Here is a 17,177-nt window from a genome sequence, read left to right as displayed (position 1 = left end):
GCCCCACCATCAAATCCAAAAGTGCCACGGTGGACGCATCAGGAGAAGGAAAAAAACACCAATTAAAAATGATGGCCTTTTTATTCTTCAAACTTTTTCATCACACAATCATATTGATAATCGACATTGTAACCATATGAAGAATAACTGAAAAATATAGTATACAAATATTGAAAAAGATATTTGAAAAATAGCCATGAACTCATGAAATTTACAGAAGGAGCACCAAAGCGCAGCTACGAGGTTTAATGAATTAGCCGAACATGAAGGAATTACCGTTGAGGTCTTGCCTTTTGGCATCAACCCTCATCAAGGGCTTCTCTTCCATTCTTCCCAATTGCTACGGCTTGCATATCCGCGTCTGGGCCGTTAACAACACCATCCCATCCAACGACCACGTGGATTCGCCCTAAGACGGCGTTCTCTCCGTTTTCAGGACACGTTGATAGGGACGGAACTGATAATCTCTCTGTATAGTTAGTTAGCTTATTTTATGTTTTATTATTTAGTTATTATGTTTTGATTTATTTTCTCTAGTGGTTTTGCTTCAGTCAACAATCATCTATCTCCATTTTTTTTTACTAATTCTCTAATTATCCTGCCCTAAATAATGCTCACTCTGTCCAAAAAAATAGACAAAGTTGTAAATGACACGGGTGTTAATATATAATTGGTGAAGTAAGAGAGAGAAAGAGAAAGAAAATGTGGTGGAAGTTGTGTTAGTATATTGCGGGGTCCACATTTAGAATAATGTGTATGACTAGTATTGGTTTAAAACTTTCCAGTTATATAATTAGTGTTATTTTGGTTGACGGCCCAAAATGGTAACACTTGTCTATTTTTTTGGACGGAGGGAGTACCGTAGTTGTAACGCCCCACTTTTTGAACCCTAATTTTCAAACCCTAAAGTGCTTGCATTTATTTCTTTTAATGCCATGAAGTCCGTAAATTGTTAAGTGATTTCTTTGGTGACTTAATTTTACTTCGGAGTTATGATTGTGGGTTGACTGAGTCAACTTCGTTGAATATGTGACGTGGGTATTTTGAATTATTGATGTGCGGTGAATTTAATTGTTTTCGAATAATTGGTGATTTATTATACGAGCTCGAAATTTGTGGTGGTAGAATCATAATGTTAATTTAATTAAATCCTTCCCTTAAGGATTATTTATTGGACTCAATTCCGTGTTGAACCGATAAATCAAATAAATAATACAAGTCCAATCTTAAAAAGAATAAATTGTGGGCTACACAATTTAAATAAAATATCATTACTTGAATCCCAAACCAATCTTAAATAGTAAATCCCTATTTCTTGTATTGATCACCAAAACTTTCCTTGGTTACTGGTAATAACAGAATATATATGTAAATAAAAGATATTGCAGAGATCTCCCCTCTCTCTTTATTCCGCAAATCTCATTTCAAAATTCATTCTGTCATTGCAGAATGAAGTATGTTTACTATTTTGTTTATTTATTTAGCAAATAAATTGCCAAATTTCCTTCCTCCCACATCATGCTCCTCCTTTGCAATCTGCCAGAAATCTTTCCAAAATTTAGACCACAATTTATTCTCGGTTATATTAATCCCCATACCCTAATCTCTCCTCCTCACACAAAATTCGCAGTCACTCACTTCTCACTTTTGAATCACAAAAATTCTTCCCCAAGCGGAGGAGAAAGAAGTAGGGAATTCATTAATCTTCCTCACCAAATCCTAATTTCTTCATAAGGTGAATTCATGTTTACACCGAGAAATTTGGATCAAATTCGGAAGGGGAGAACCAGAAGCTTCGATCTTTTTGTTGCCTAAGCCGATTTGTTCAGTGAAGGTATGTATCTTCCCCAACCGAATTCCGCTGCCATACTACTACTTCCTGCACTGTTATCTTTTAAATCCCTTAATCGAATAAACTGAAGCATACTAAACTAAAGAATCAAACTTTATTTCACGAAATCAATTAAGAACTTACCTTGTGTGGTTGTTCGGGGAGAAACGGCGGGTTCTGTTTCGGGGATCGGATTTGATTTGATCTGCTCTTTCATTTTCTGTTTAGGAAGGAGGGAGGGCATGCTGTTCTGTTTCTTTTTCAAAAAAGAATATATTGTGTTTGTGTGTGTGGTTGAATAGGAGTAGTCTATTGTTTTTTTATTCTTGTTTAATTATTTATTTTTGAGAAGGGGAGTAATTGTTTTATTTCTTGTTTAACTACAATTCCTGTAATATTTAAAATGTTTGGGTAATGTAGAAAGTGGTGGAAGAGTAGGGGTGACAAATCGTGCGTGTTGTGTCGTTATCGTGTCGACGAGTAGGGGTGGCAAATCGTGCGTGTTGTGTCGTTATCGTGTCGACACGATAACAACAAACACGAACACGACCCGTTGAGAAAACCCCAAAAACGAACACGAACACGACCCACTACCTTCACACACGAACACGACACGAACCCATTAACGACACGAACCACTTCGGGTCAACACGACACGATAACACATATATGACACGACACAATAATGACACTATAATAATGACACGAACCCAATAAGCTTTGACACATACCCATTAATTTCGTGCGGGTTCGTGTCGTGATATCGTATCTTGCCAAAAATTGTAAGCCCTATGGAAGAGTATATTTTTGGTTTCTACACTAAATTCTTTTCACTTAATCTTGCGTAGGGGGAAAGTTGAAAACATTTAACATTAATTGGTGTTTTCTTTATAAATGGAATGGAAGGCAGTTCGTGTATTTTGGGAAGAAAAGGGAGTATTTGATTTCTTTTATTATATTTTTGAATCTTTGTCAACACAAATGTGGAATGGGAAGAGTGTGTACTGCACGTGTATTCTGGAAGGGAGTAAATTTTTGTTCATGATTTAAATCTTTTTCTCTCTTTGTTGAATGGGTTTGCATAATTAATTTGGGCCGATTCTTTTAAGGCAGTGGCCCGACTTCTCTTAAATATCTTGGGCTGAGTATATTGACTTTTATTGGAACTATATAGTGTTTTAATCTTTGGGCTGCTTTAATAAAATTTGTTGGGGCGTGAGCGGACGGAATTAATCAAGGAGACCAAGTTCTAATTGGGAAGAATTCATAATCATATCAAGAAAATAATTAAAGCCTTAGGAAGTATGCATCTTATCTATTGTTTGATTTCTTATGTTGATATATGTGTTATTTAATATCTAAAGGTGATATCTTGCACGCGAAACGTGATACAAGGGGAAGAATATAGTTGGGAATTAAGCGCTTTGAGGTGGGCTTTATTGATGGCATAGCATTTAGATGATAATTACCCATATAATAAACATATACTTATGGTCCATAAGGCAAATTCTGTCAAATATCAAAGCAAATCTCAACCCTTGGATCCTCAGATTAGATGGTTGTGATCATAATACCCGAGATACATTATTACACTAAAAGCGTTACATTATTAACTAGGCTACATGATTAGACTGCACAATCCACATTATTAGACTTCAGCTGTTACATTATTAGTCAAGCTACATTATTAGACTACACAATCTACATTATTAGGTGACACGTGGCATTAATCTAACGGTTACATTACAGGATCCAATGGCTGAGATTTGCTTTGATTTTTGACAGAATTTCACTTATGGACCTGATCACATCCCTATACTTATATGTGTGTGTGTATCTTAATTGTAGAAGGAGAGATAGAAGAAAGACAGCCAAGCATGGGAAATTGCTTACATCTCTACCGCGTGGGAAATTGTTTCAAGCCTTTACCAGAGCCCGAGGTTTTCTTTATTTACTTGTTATTTTAGCCTCTTTATTTAAACTTTCTTATATATTTCAAATTTTGAATGATAATGAAGGATGATTTGCTTACATCTCTACCAAGTGAGATTATGATAGAGATCATGCGCAGACTCACGTTTCAAAGCATTTTGAGGTGCATGTGTGTTCGTAAATCATGGCGCCATCGTATAGAGACTATTTACACACCAAAACAAGGTCTCCCAACGTATACATCGGAACAATGCCTGGCATTTGCTTATATGGACCATGAGTACACAGTCTGCGATGAGGCCTTCAAGCCACTTCTCCAAGTCTATTTGCCCGTTCCTTGGAGTCGATGTGTAACTACGGGTAACGACTTTTGTTTTGTAATTGATTCAGCCAATGGTTTGCTCTTGGTGTGGAATGGGCGTAGTAATAATCTTTTCGTATGCAATCCAATGACTCGTGAATATGTAGTGCTTCCTCGTGCACCTGTTCCTTGGGGCAGCGATGGTGTCATTTTTGGATTTGGTGTGAGTAAAATAAGTGGGCAATATAAGATTTTATTTGGTACGTATAAAACTCGGTCTTGGTCTTGTTATGTATACACGCTAGGAGGAAGATCAGAACAGTTGTGGAGAAGCCTAGTTGTACCAGCACTAGACCGTCCCGAACAAAAGCTACTGGTTGCTCCATTTTTTAATGGAAATCTTCATTTGTTGACATCGGATTTGAAGGGAAATCAATTGATATGTTGCTTTGATCTTGAAACTGAGCGCTTTACCAGTTTTTCTCTTCCTGACAAAGTAGTATATTACTCTCAATTACGTATTTTAGAGGAACGACTATGTTTATGTTCATACTATAATTCAGGTAAACCTCATACTATTGTTATTTGGAGGTTGAATTTCTATGGAGATACGAATTCTTGGAGTAAGGAATATATGTTCGACAACCTACCACACGGGGAAGGACTTGTTTACCCACTCAAAGTATTGGCAAATGGTGACTTGTTGTATGCAGTACGGTTCAATAGTAAGCTATTTATCTACTCCAAAAACACTCAAACTATTATGACTAATGATCTTCTTCAAGGATATTACTTATATTCTTCTCACATCTCTTTTTACACCCCAAGCTTTGTTTCGCTCAAAGCCATAGGGATTGACAATGTCAAGTCATTAGAAGGCAAAATAATTCGTGACACATTATGAAATTCAAACTATTGTTGGTAGACAATATTTTTTCTGCATTCTTAAATTATTTTATTCTATGTGTAACATATATACAATAAACTATTTTGGTGCAATAATGTTGTGAATTGGTATATTCTGAAGTGGTTTTACTGATTAGCTTAGCCTTTGGGAATATTTTGTACAGTAATAGTATAGTACTATAAGCTAATAAAGACTATTGAAACCGATGTGATCATCATATAATATGTTGGATACCTCTTTCTCAGAACTGTGCATACATTTATAACAGTGGAAATTAAAATAAATAATAAAAAATTAGTAAACAAGCCATATTGTATTCCCTTGATAGAAATTTTTAATTTGAAATTACCAACCTTATCAAATTTAGGATTTTTTTGTTTTGTATTAAAAGAAAATTGAAGCATTAGATCAAAATTGAATAATTGTGCTGTCGAAAAAAACTGGTCCTTTGTCGTTGGTATCAACAATCACCGTATGTAGTATCTCTAATTATTACTCCCCTGTCCCAATAAATATGAAATGTTTGCTTTTCGGCTGGGATTGTATGTACAGTTATCTCTAATTATTACTCCCTTTGTCCCAATAAATATGAAATGTTTGCTTTTCAGCTTGGGATTGTATGTATTGTTATCTATAATTATTACTCCCTCTGTCCCAATAAATATGAAATGTTTGCTTTTCGGCTTGGGATTGTATGTACTGTTACTTTGTGAATTAATGAAGAGAGGGGTAAAGTAAGAGAACAGAAAAAGTAGATATGATATTATTTCCATTTCAAGAAATGTTTCATTTTTATTGGGATAGAAATACTCCATTAAATGATTCTCTAATTCGCTGACTAATAGGGACCTGATATTCTATTTTATTCTGGAAGGGAGATGATATTCTCTCCGTATATTTATCACCAATTTGATAGGAATTAATATGAGATTAATTCCGAATTAATATGAGATTAATTCCTACTGAGTAAATTATATGAAAAGAGAGCACAAAGGTAGGAAAATAGCATAGATTGGCGGTTTCTCAAAGAGGGAGAACCGAAGGAGAGAACGAGATTAATAATTTAATTCTTCATTCTGCTTGATAATGATAAATAAAAACTCCACACATATTTATAATATGTGTGGTATAAAGGATCTCCTATAAACTAGAAAAGCAAATCAAATCTAACTACTATGGAAAGTAAATAAAATCATAACAACTAAATAATAGTACTAAAGAATAAATAAACTAAATAAATAAACGGAGAGAATATCAGCTCCCTTTCGAAATAAAATAGAATATCATGTCCCTATTAATAGGAATTAATATGAGATTAATTCCTATTGAATATATTATATGAAAAGAGAGCACACAAGGAAGAAAATAGCGTAGATTGGCGTATATTATATGAAAAGAGAGCACACAGGGAGGAAAATAGCGTAGACTGGCAATTTCTCTAAGAGGGAGAATCGATGGAGAGAGCATGATAAATATTAATTTAATTCATTCTGCTTGATAATAATAAAAAAACTTCACACATATTTATAATGTGTGTGGTACAAAAGGATCTCCTATAAACTAGCAAAAGCAAATCAAAAGCAAAGCAAATCTAATCACTATGGAAAGTAAATAAAATCATAACAACTAAATGGTCCCTATTACCGACCCTAAATAGTACTCGCTTCGTCCCAACTAAGTTGAATCATATTATTTTTTTGGGCATCCCAATAAAATTGAATCATTGTTTTTAGATAAAAAATATATATATATATCTAATATTATTTTATTCTATCATCTACTTACTCTCTTATCTCTCCTACTTTTATCCTCTCTCCTCAACACAATTTCTAAATTTTCGTGTCCAAAAATTTGTGCTTGAACGGGACGGAGGGAGCACCATGCTACTATGAATATTGGTTTGGGCCTACCATCAAATCTAAAAGTCTGCCACGGTGGGAGCATCAAGAGAAGGAAAAAAACACCTATTAAAAATGATGGCCTTTTTATTCTTCCAACTTTTTCATCACACAATCATATTGATAATCGACATTGTAACCATATGAAGAATATTTGAAAAATATAGTATAAAAATATTGAAAAAATATTTGAAAAATAGCCATGCACTCATGAAAGAAATCATCAAAATTAACTTCGTTGTCCCACAAATTCTCGAGGTAATTCAGGTAAAAATTGATGGCATAATATTTGGATGATTATTATCCATATCCATATAGAAAATAAATCTATCCATATATATACTACTACTATATGTTTATGTGTGGGGTTTTAAACTTGTAGAAGGAGAGAAAGAAGCAAGACAGCCACAAATGGGAAATAGGTGCTTCAAGGCTTTATCAGAACCCAAGGTTTTCTTCATTTACTTGTTATTTTTCAAGATTCTTGTTCTATTTCTGTTTAGATTGGCATAAGCCTTTTGGTAATAATGAAGGATGATTTGTTTACAACTATACCACAAGATATTATGAGAGAGATCCTGCACATACTCACGATTAAAAGCATTATGAGGTGCAAGTGTGTTTGTAAATCATGGCGCCATCTTATAGAGGCGGTTGACTTTGCGACATTGCATACTCCGGAACAAGGCCTGGCTTTCGCTCTTCCAGGCCATGAGTTCAAAGTTTGTGATGAGGCCATTAGGCCACTTCTCCGAGTCTTGTTGCCAAGTCCTAATGGTCGATGTTTAACTAATCCCACTTGTAACAAGTGTGACGTAATTGATTCAGCTAACGGTTTGCTTTTGGTGAGTTGTGAATGTGTTAATAATATTTTCACATGCAATCCAATGACTCGTGAATATGTTTTGCTTCCTCCCCCGCCTATTCCTATGAGTAAAGGTAGTGTCATTTTTGGATTTGGAGTAAGTAAAATAAGTGGCCAGTATAAGATTTTATGCGGTAAATATCATTATCGGTCTTGGTATTGCTATGTGTACAATTTAGGTACAAGAGGAGGGTCGTGGAGAAGTCTCGCATTACCAGCACTACATCATCCTCTACAACGACTATTCATTGCTTCATTTTTTTAATGGAAATCTTCATTGGTTGGCATCTAATGTAGTGTATTGCTTTGATCTTGAAACTGTGCTCTTTACCAGTTTTTCACTTCCTCTTTGCGACCTATATTTATCTCAACTACGTGTTCTAGAGGATCGACTATGTTTATGTTTATGTGATACTTCTGACAAATGCCATATTGTTATTTGGAGGATGAATACCTATGGAGATACGAATTCTTGGACTGAACAATATATGTTCGACGATCTACCACATAAGAATGGACTTGTTTATCCACTCAAAATATTGGTAAATGGTGACTTGTTGTACGCAGTGCAGTATGATAGGAAACTATTTATCTGCTCTAAAAACACTAAAACTATTTATGTATATGGTCTTCTTCAAGGAAGTCGAACGTATTCTTTCAACATCTCCGTTTACACCCCAAGCTTTCTTTCGCTAACAAGCTTAGGGATTGACAATGTTGAGTCATTAAGAGGAAAAATATATCCTGCGTACTCATAGTGAGATTCGAAGTCTTGATGGCCGATTATATTTCTTCGGTTTCTTGCATTATTTTCAATTTATATGTAACATCCCAATTTATATGTGACATTAGTAATTTAGTATATTGTGAAGTGTTTTTATTATTTCAGCTTAGCCATGTGGAAAATTTCATACAGTAGTATAAGCAATCAAGGACTACTGAAAACGACAAGGTTATCATAAACTATGTTTGATATCTCTTTCTCAAAATTGTGCATACAAATATAACAAAAGGAAAAAAAAATTGTTCACAAGCTATGCACTCATTAAAAGAAATTTTCAAACTTGGAAAAACCAACCTTGAGAAATTTAGATTGAGGGTCCATTTAAGAAAAAGAGTAAAAGTGAAATGGAGTAAGAAATTTAATTGTGGACATCGAGACATTTAACGGCATACATTGGGATTATTTAACATTGTATTAGTATATCTAAATGATATTCCCTCAGTCCTACAAAAACAGTACAACTTGAAATGACACTGGTTAAATTGAACAGTTGATAAAAATAAGTGTAGAACTAACAAGTCATGAATTGTGGGTCTGCATATTATTGTTTAGTTGTTCAAAAGTTTTATTATTAGAACTAGTCTAATTTTAAGGTACGAACCAAAATGGCAAAAACAATCTATTTTTATGAGATAAAGGGAGCTAGTATATATTATTGAATATATTCAATGAACAATTTCGTCCTCTAGATCAAAAAAATGAAAAATGAACGAAAATATCCAAAAATAAAGTGCACAAGAACTTTAAATGTGATTACCATAGAAAATAACGATATTATAAATTTTTGAAAAATATTGAACAAATATTTGAGAAAAATGTCATGCACACTTATTGACACATGCAAATATTTTAAACCAACCTATATATATTCAGAATGTTTACTTTTTGTAGTAATGCACAATTTAAATTAATTGTGATGTCCCACAAAATCTCAACAGACAGAAGGCAATGTGGTAAATATCGATGGCATAATATGGAGTAGATTAAAATTACATATGTTCTTATAGAATCATAAATCTATTTATAAATAAATGTGTGTGTGTGTGTGTGTCTTTGTGTGTGTATCTTAAACGGAGAGAAAGAAGCAAGACACCCACACATGGGAAATCAGTGCTTCAAGGCTTTATCAAAGGTTTTCTTCATTTACTTGTTATTTTTATTTTTTAAGACTTATTGTTCATTTTCTATTATAAATAAAATTAGATGAATAGTTTTTTCTTCTATTCTCCAATCTGATATATTTTGGTAATAAATGAAGAAAGATGACTTCCTACCCGAAGAGATCACTTATGAGATTCTAAGAAGACTTCCGATAAGAAGCATTATGAGGTGCAAGTGTGTGTGCAAATCATGGCGCCTTTTGATAGAACGGGGTCACTTTGCTACGTCATATACTCCCAAACCATGCCTGGCTTTTGCGCATCAACATGATGATGTGTACACAGTTTGCGATGAGGCTTTCAAGCCACTTTTTCAATTCGTGTTGCCTAGTCCTCACATTTCGGTTCTAGACACTCCTTGTAACACTCATATTGTAATTGATTCAACTGATGGTTTGATTCTGGTGTGGTATGCATGCAATACTGATCTTTTTGTATGCAATCCAATGACTCGTGAATATGTCATACTTCCTCCTCCTCCTTCACCGCCTCTGCCTATCAGACTATCAGTACATGTGGTATATTATTTGGATTTGGAGTGAGTAAAATAAATGGGCAGTATAAAATATCATATGGCATTCATGAATGTAGTAGGTCTTGGTCTTGCTATGTATACACTCTACGAGGAGGAGGAGGGTTGTGGAGAAGCACAGTAGTACCATCACCGGCCCATCCTATAAGACGACTACTTGTTGCTCAATATTCAAATGGAACTCTTCACTGGTTGGCATCTGATGTAGAGGGTAGTCTCTCGATTTGTTGCTTTGATATTGAAACTGAGCTCTTTACTAGTCTTTCTCTCTCTATTCCCGGCAAAGTATATGCATCTCAACTACGTATTTGGGAGGATCATCTATATTTATGCGATACTTCAAATGATTTGCATGTTGTTATTTGGAAGATGAATAATTATGGAGATGCGAATTCTTGGATTAAGGAATATACCTTCGACAACCGACCATATATCCATGAATATGACTACCCACTCAAAATATTGGGAAATGGTGACTTGTTGCTCATGGGACATTGTAGTAAAAATCTATTTATCTACTCCATAAACACAAATGGTCATCGTCATGGAATCACCATTAGTTCTAACAACATCTCTTCCTACACCCCAACCTTTCTTTCGCTCACAACCATGGGGATTCACGATGTTGAGTCATTGAAACTCAAATAATTCTTCACATTCATAGATTTTTGCACTATTTTTTTTTTTTACCAGGTTCTTGTATCAATTAAATCATAATTGATCCTGAACGTGGTACGCTGATTTGGGCTCACCTGAGCCCGATGATGTGATCACCGTACCTCAACCCACCGGCTTAGTCAACGTACCTATCATGAAAAAGAATTCTACAACAATATAAATGTGGACAATCACAAAATTATTCAATTCGTGCGATGGTACAAACCTTCGATTTTTGTATAAAATATGATTTATTTTTTCAATTTTGTTAAGGAAAAAATTGTTTATTTACACACAAAAAAAGATATAGATTACTATAATTTAAACATTTTTGGCTACTATTTATATTGACAAAGTAAATTATCTACTTTTCATTATTGTTACAAAACTTAAGAGTCCGCATTATAAAAAAAAAGTAACTATATTTGTTCATCGAAATTTGTTCGACGTCAATAGTTTATTTACATGAAAATAAAAACAATTTGAATGATGGAATAATAAGAAAAAAAAATAGAAACCCGATTCTAACATTGTTTAGTTTATTTCTTAGTGTGTTATAAGTTGTAACAAAAATAGAACTTTCACTATACAAGGACAAGTTTCTAATAATATAAAATATGTGATCAGATGAGTAATTTCATATAGTAGTATTAAACTAAATTTGCCAGCTGTCCCCACTTAATTTCATAAGATTGTAAGAGCATTCCCAATGGAGGTGGCGAATTCTCGGCGATAAATCGCCGGTTATCGCCGAATTATCGCCGGCCATTGTGGCGAAGTCGGCGATAATTCGGCGATAATGTTGCCGTTGCTTCGCCGAGTGGCGTTCTAACGCCGGATTATCGCCGAGCGATCGCCGGCCACTGTGGCGACGCTCGGCGATAATCGGCGATAATTAAAATTTTTTTTTTTTTTTTTTGAACCCAACGGCTATTTTACATTCCACCCCTATAAATATTTCCTCCACTTCCTCCATTCATCACCCACAATCTTCATTCTCTCCATTTTCAATCTCTTCTCCCAATCTTCAATTTTCATCAAAATTATGAGCTTTTGGAAGAAAAGTTCCCGATCGGGTAAGGATAAGGGTAAGGGGAAAGAGTCGAGTTCACAAATTCCCAACACGGATGAAGCAAACGAGCAGTGGATGCAGTCGTTGTTGGCGATGGGTTCTCCTCCCGGCCAACTTCCATACGGGGGTCCGTCTCCTTTGCAGACTCCTCCGGCGCGGAGACTTTCTCCGTACTTCAACTCTGCCGGCAGAATGCCCTTTCCAGCCGACGATGTGTATCGGCCCCAGTTCGACACCCCCGGATCAACCCCAGGCGACCAAGAATCTCAGGCCGCGACACTGAGCGCGGAGGACTTCGAGGTGGAAGAAACGCCCACCGAGCCGCCTTCTAGGAGCGGGAGGGGGAAGGCGCCGGCGTCGTCGGCTGCGACTGATACGGGTTCCGATGAGAGGCCGAAGCGGGTAAGGACTACTTACACTCTGCAAGAGTCCGAGCTGATAGCCGACTGCTGGGCGGACACGTCACAGGACGCGGAGCGCAGCAACTACCAGACTGAGATCATATTCTGGGAGCGGATTGCCGCGAAGTACAGGAGCCACAAGACTGCCTCAATGAAGGACCATGGCAGCGAGGCGATCCGTCGGCATTGGGAGCGCCTCATGAGGGACTGCGGGCACTTCAACGGTATTTATTCTAACTTGATGACTCACATGACGAGTGGCCAGAACGAGCACATGGTCCGAGATGAGGCCATCCGGATGTATAGTAGCCAGTACTTGTCGACGAAGGGCTTCAAGTATTGGAACATCTACGATAAGCTGAAGGATCTCCCCAAATTCCGGACGGGAATGCACGACGCGCTGCACGGGAAATCGGTGCGCTCGCGACTTAGCGTTTCGGAGAGCGAGGGGAGCGCGGCCCACATCGACTTGAGTGGGGATGGTCCGCACGAGCGCCCGGAGGGAGTGAAGAAGGCGAAGGGGAGGCGGAAGGGGAAGGGCGCAACGTCGGAAGTCGCGTCGGAATCCGTCATCGACTTAGAAAAAGCCACTTATTCGAGCAATGTCGCCAATCTGACCCAGATGTACACGCTGTACTTCACCGGCGGCGGGACCCCTGAAGAAAAGGCGGCCCTCTGGAAATGCATCCAACACCTGCAGAGTACGCTGGGGCTCGATCCCGACGCCCCTCCGGCCCCTCCGTCTTAGATTTTTTTTTTTTAAATCTTTGTTTATTTGCGTTTTTTATTTGTAGTTTTTTTTTTCTCGTTGTATTATATTTTCCAATGATTAATACAACGATGAATTGTTCATTATTAGTCTATTTATTAAATACATTTGTAGGGAAAATTAAATAATATAAAAAATAATGATGTAAAAATGAAATGTTGAGTTAGGGAGAAATAAGGGAGAAATAAGGGAGAAACCAATGTAGCACTTGGCTAAAAACTGGGGATAAATTTTGGTGCTGATGTGGCGCTGATGTGGCAGGAGTTAGGGAGAAATAAGGGAGTTTTTAGGGAACTCCATTGGGAGTGCTCTAAGCATTCTAACAATAATTGTTAGAATAAAGACACGTTTATAATAATAATAATAATAATAATAATAAATGTAATCAATTGCTAACTAATTACCAATCCCAAATTGAGACCAATTTTCAACCATTAGATTAGAAGATCTTGTGGTTAATATGATGTCAAGTGTAATATATTTTAAATTTAAATAATTATTAATTAAATTAAAAGGGTATTAATGTCAAATCCTATATGTAGTAATTATAACTAACTATTTTCTCTCTCCTCAAAATCATCTCAAATCTTTAAATTTACGTAACTCTCTCAATTTAAATTATTTTTTCGCAAAAAATATATCAAATTAAAGATAATTTAATAAGAATTCCAACGAGATCTCAATTGCATATGTTCCGACGATGTTCGGATGATGAAATTTGATAAATTATATTTCAATTTTCGTACATGTTGATAAGCAGCTATTTTCAACAAATGCAATAAAAAATCTCAATATATTGTAGGCAAGATTTGAGATTTTTTATTGCATTTGTTGAAAATAGCTGCTTATCAACATGTACGAAAATTGAAATATAATTTATCAAATTTCATCACCCGAACATCGTCGGAACATATGCAATTGAGATCTCGTTGGAATTCTTATTAAATTATCTTTAATTTGATATATTTTTTGCGAAAAAATAATTTAAATTGAGAGAGTTACGTAAATTTAAAGATTTGAGATGATTTTGAGGAGAGAGAAAGTAGTTAGTTATAATTACTACATATAGAATTGACATTAATATTCTTTTAATTTAATTAATAATTATTTAAATTTAAAATATATTACACTTGGCATTATATTAACCACAAGATCTTCTAATCTAATGGTTGAAAATTGGTCTCAATTTGGGATTAATAATTAGTTAGCAATTGATTACATCCCATAATAATAATATTAATAATATGAAATCAGATTGAGTAAATTTATTGAGCTAAATTTGATAGTTTTCAACCGTTAATATTTAATATGGATTATAAACGATGTAAATACATATTTCTAATAATAATAATAATAATAATAATAATAATAATAATATTATTATTATTATTATTATTATTATTATTATTATTATTATTATTATTATTATTATTATTAGATCAAATGACTAATTTGTATAGCTTTCAACAGTTCATTTTGCATAAGATTATAACCATTTATGATATAATTTTCATAATTATGTCAAAAGATCATAAGCATTCTCTATCTTTTTATAAACTATATTATTCACGATATAAAGATAAATTTCTAAATTCTTAATATATATGAGATATGTCAAATTTCATATAAAACTAAATTTGATTGCTTACCTTCTACGAAAACAACATGTATCCACCATCAACATTTGTATAGCAAAACATTCAACAATAGATACTAAAATGTAGGGCTGATAAATTGTGCAAGCTGAAATGTAAGGCGTACTCTAAATGCGTTATATTAAGAAAACACTAACCAAGCACAACACAAATCCATTTTTTGTATAAAATATGATTTATTTTTCCAATTTTGTTAAGGATAAAATGGTCAATTTACACATAAAAAAAGATATAGGTTACTATAATTTTAACATTTTTAGCTACTATTTACATTGACAAAGTAAATAATCTACTTATCTTTATTGTCACAAAGCTTAAGAGTCCGCATTACATGAAAATAGAAAAAAAAATGGAATAATAAAAATAATAACAACCCGATTACATTGTTTAGTTTATATCTTAGTGTGTTGTAACAAGAATAGTACGTGAGATTTTCATATCAGTAGTCAATTACTTTCACTAATTTCATATATTAAACTCAATTTAATAGCTTTCAACAGTTAATATTCCCAAAGACTGCTAGGATTCTTATAAGCATTCTAACAATAATAAAGACTTGTTTCTAATAATAATAATATAAGATAAGATTGACTAAATTTATTAACCTAATTTTGATAGCTTTCAACAATTAATATCTCATATATAAGATTACAAACATAAGATTACAAACATGTAAAAACATGTTTCAAATCATAATAATATGAGATCAAATGACTAATTTAATATAGCTTTTAACAGTTCATATTGCATAAGATTATAAGCATTTACGATCTAATTTTCATATTTCATAAGATCATAGGCATTCTCTATCTTTTTATAAACTAATTATTCACAATATAAAGATAAATTTCTAAATTCTCATAATAATAGTTAATGCTCCATAGATTATAAGCATTCTCTATCTTTTTATAATATAACCACTCTTATATAAACCCACCAAACTCTACTTAGTTTAATAAGCTCACCAAGTACGTAATACAACGTTCATAATTAATTATATTTCTCTAATATTCTTTTCAATTCGTTTGACAAAATGCAAGATAAGGGACATCACTTGGAAGCGGCATTCAAATTTCCAACTACGACGCGCGAATGGCACATCAAAGTTGACGAGGACGAAGATGTTATTAAAGTTACTACAAAAGTTGAGAATCGTGAGATTCACTACAGGATCCCTTTGAGAAATGTATGTTGTGAAGGGATGTCATATACATTCTTGGATGATGAAAAGAAATTGACATTAATATTTCCCAAATGAGGAGTAGGGCCGGGCTAGCTCAAAGTTTTAAGTTCGTGTTTGATTTATCTAGATATACTTCACTATCATTTTGAATAATAATGATTGGTGTGTTAAGTTGAGCGTAAATATAAGCTCCTTTCCGGGTTTTCTTTGTCGGTTCTTTCCCGGATTGCTACAGAGTCGAACCGTATAGAGTCCAACGTAGCTTTACATATATGTACTTCCTTATTTGAGTTATCTTATTATATATATTATCTAAATATCTTATACCTTTTTCTCTTTCTTCTCACCTTTTTTCTCAAGTTTTTCGATAAACCTAACCCTAGCTAGGCATTTGCCGCTTCTCAAGTTTTTTAGTAAAAGATAGAAAAAACAAAGGATATCATAACACTCCTATTTACTCTTGATTTCATATTACATTTGAAGTAAAAAAATTCACTTCAATTGATGCCAAACATTCTACGAAAACAACACGAATCCACCATCAAAATTTGTATAGCAAAACATTCATCGAAAGATACAAAAGTGTAGGATTGACAAACTGTGTAGGTTGAATATTTATCAGGTCAACTTGATAATGACTCAATAAGGCATAATCTGAACTCGGCCTATTATGAAAACTCTCAACCGAACATAACACGACATGATATAATTTTAGTTAACATGACATGAGAATAACGCAAACATAATTTACACTATAAAAAATATGATATTACAAGATTAAAACCTGATTTTTAAACTTAATGTAAACAATTAGTTATCATTATCTCCATGTGAAATATTATCAAAATAATCAGCTTTTTGTATAAATAAAAGTTGTGAACATTTTCAGAATATGCTTTGACTTGCGATATGGATAGTTTACAAAACACCGGCGATGAAAACGGCGTTCTATCAATGTTTTCTATGGCCTAACATTGAACAGATAAAATCAATACTCAAAAAATTTAGTGACCAATTTTAAAATTCAAATCCAAAAAGTGAAAAGTTCTATAGTTTAAAGGCACATAAAGTAAATGCAACATTTTCCTGGCATAAAAAGAAAAGAAAAAAAAATCCTCATGGGCCGGGCCATTTTGGCCCATTAGCCTGTTGACATCCTTTTCTCTATAGGCCCATATATATTACTACCTTAAAACAGATAACCTTTAATTGATCCTAATTGTGGTAGGT

The sequence above is a fragment of the Salvia hispanica genome, chromosome 4 (genome assembly GCF_029641045.1).
Source record: "Salvia hispanica isolate PSC_SH4W2 chromosome 4, Shi_PSC_v1, whole genome shotgun sequence".
NCBI lineage: Eukaryota > Viridiplantae > Streptophyta > Magnoliopsida > Lamiales > Lamiaceae > Salvia > Salvia hispanica.
Note: the sequence above shows the minus strand (reverse complement) of the source record.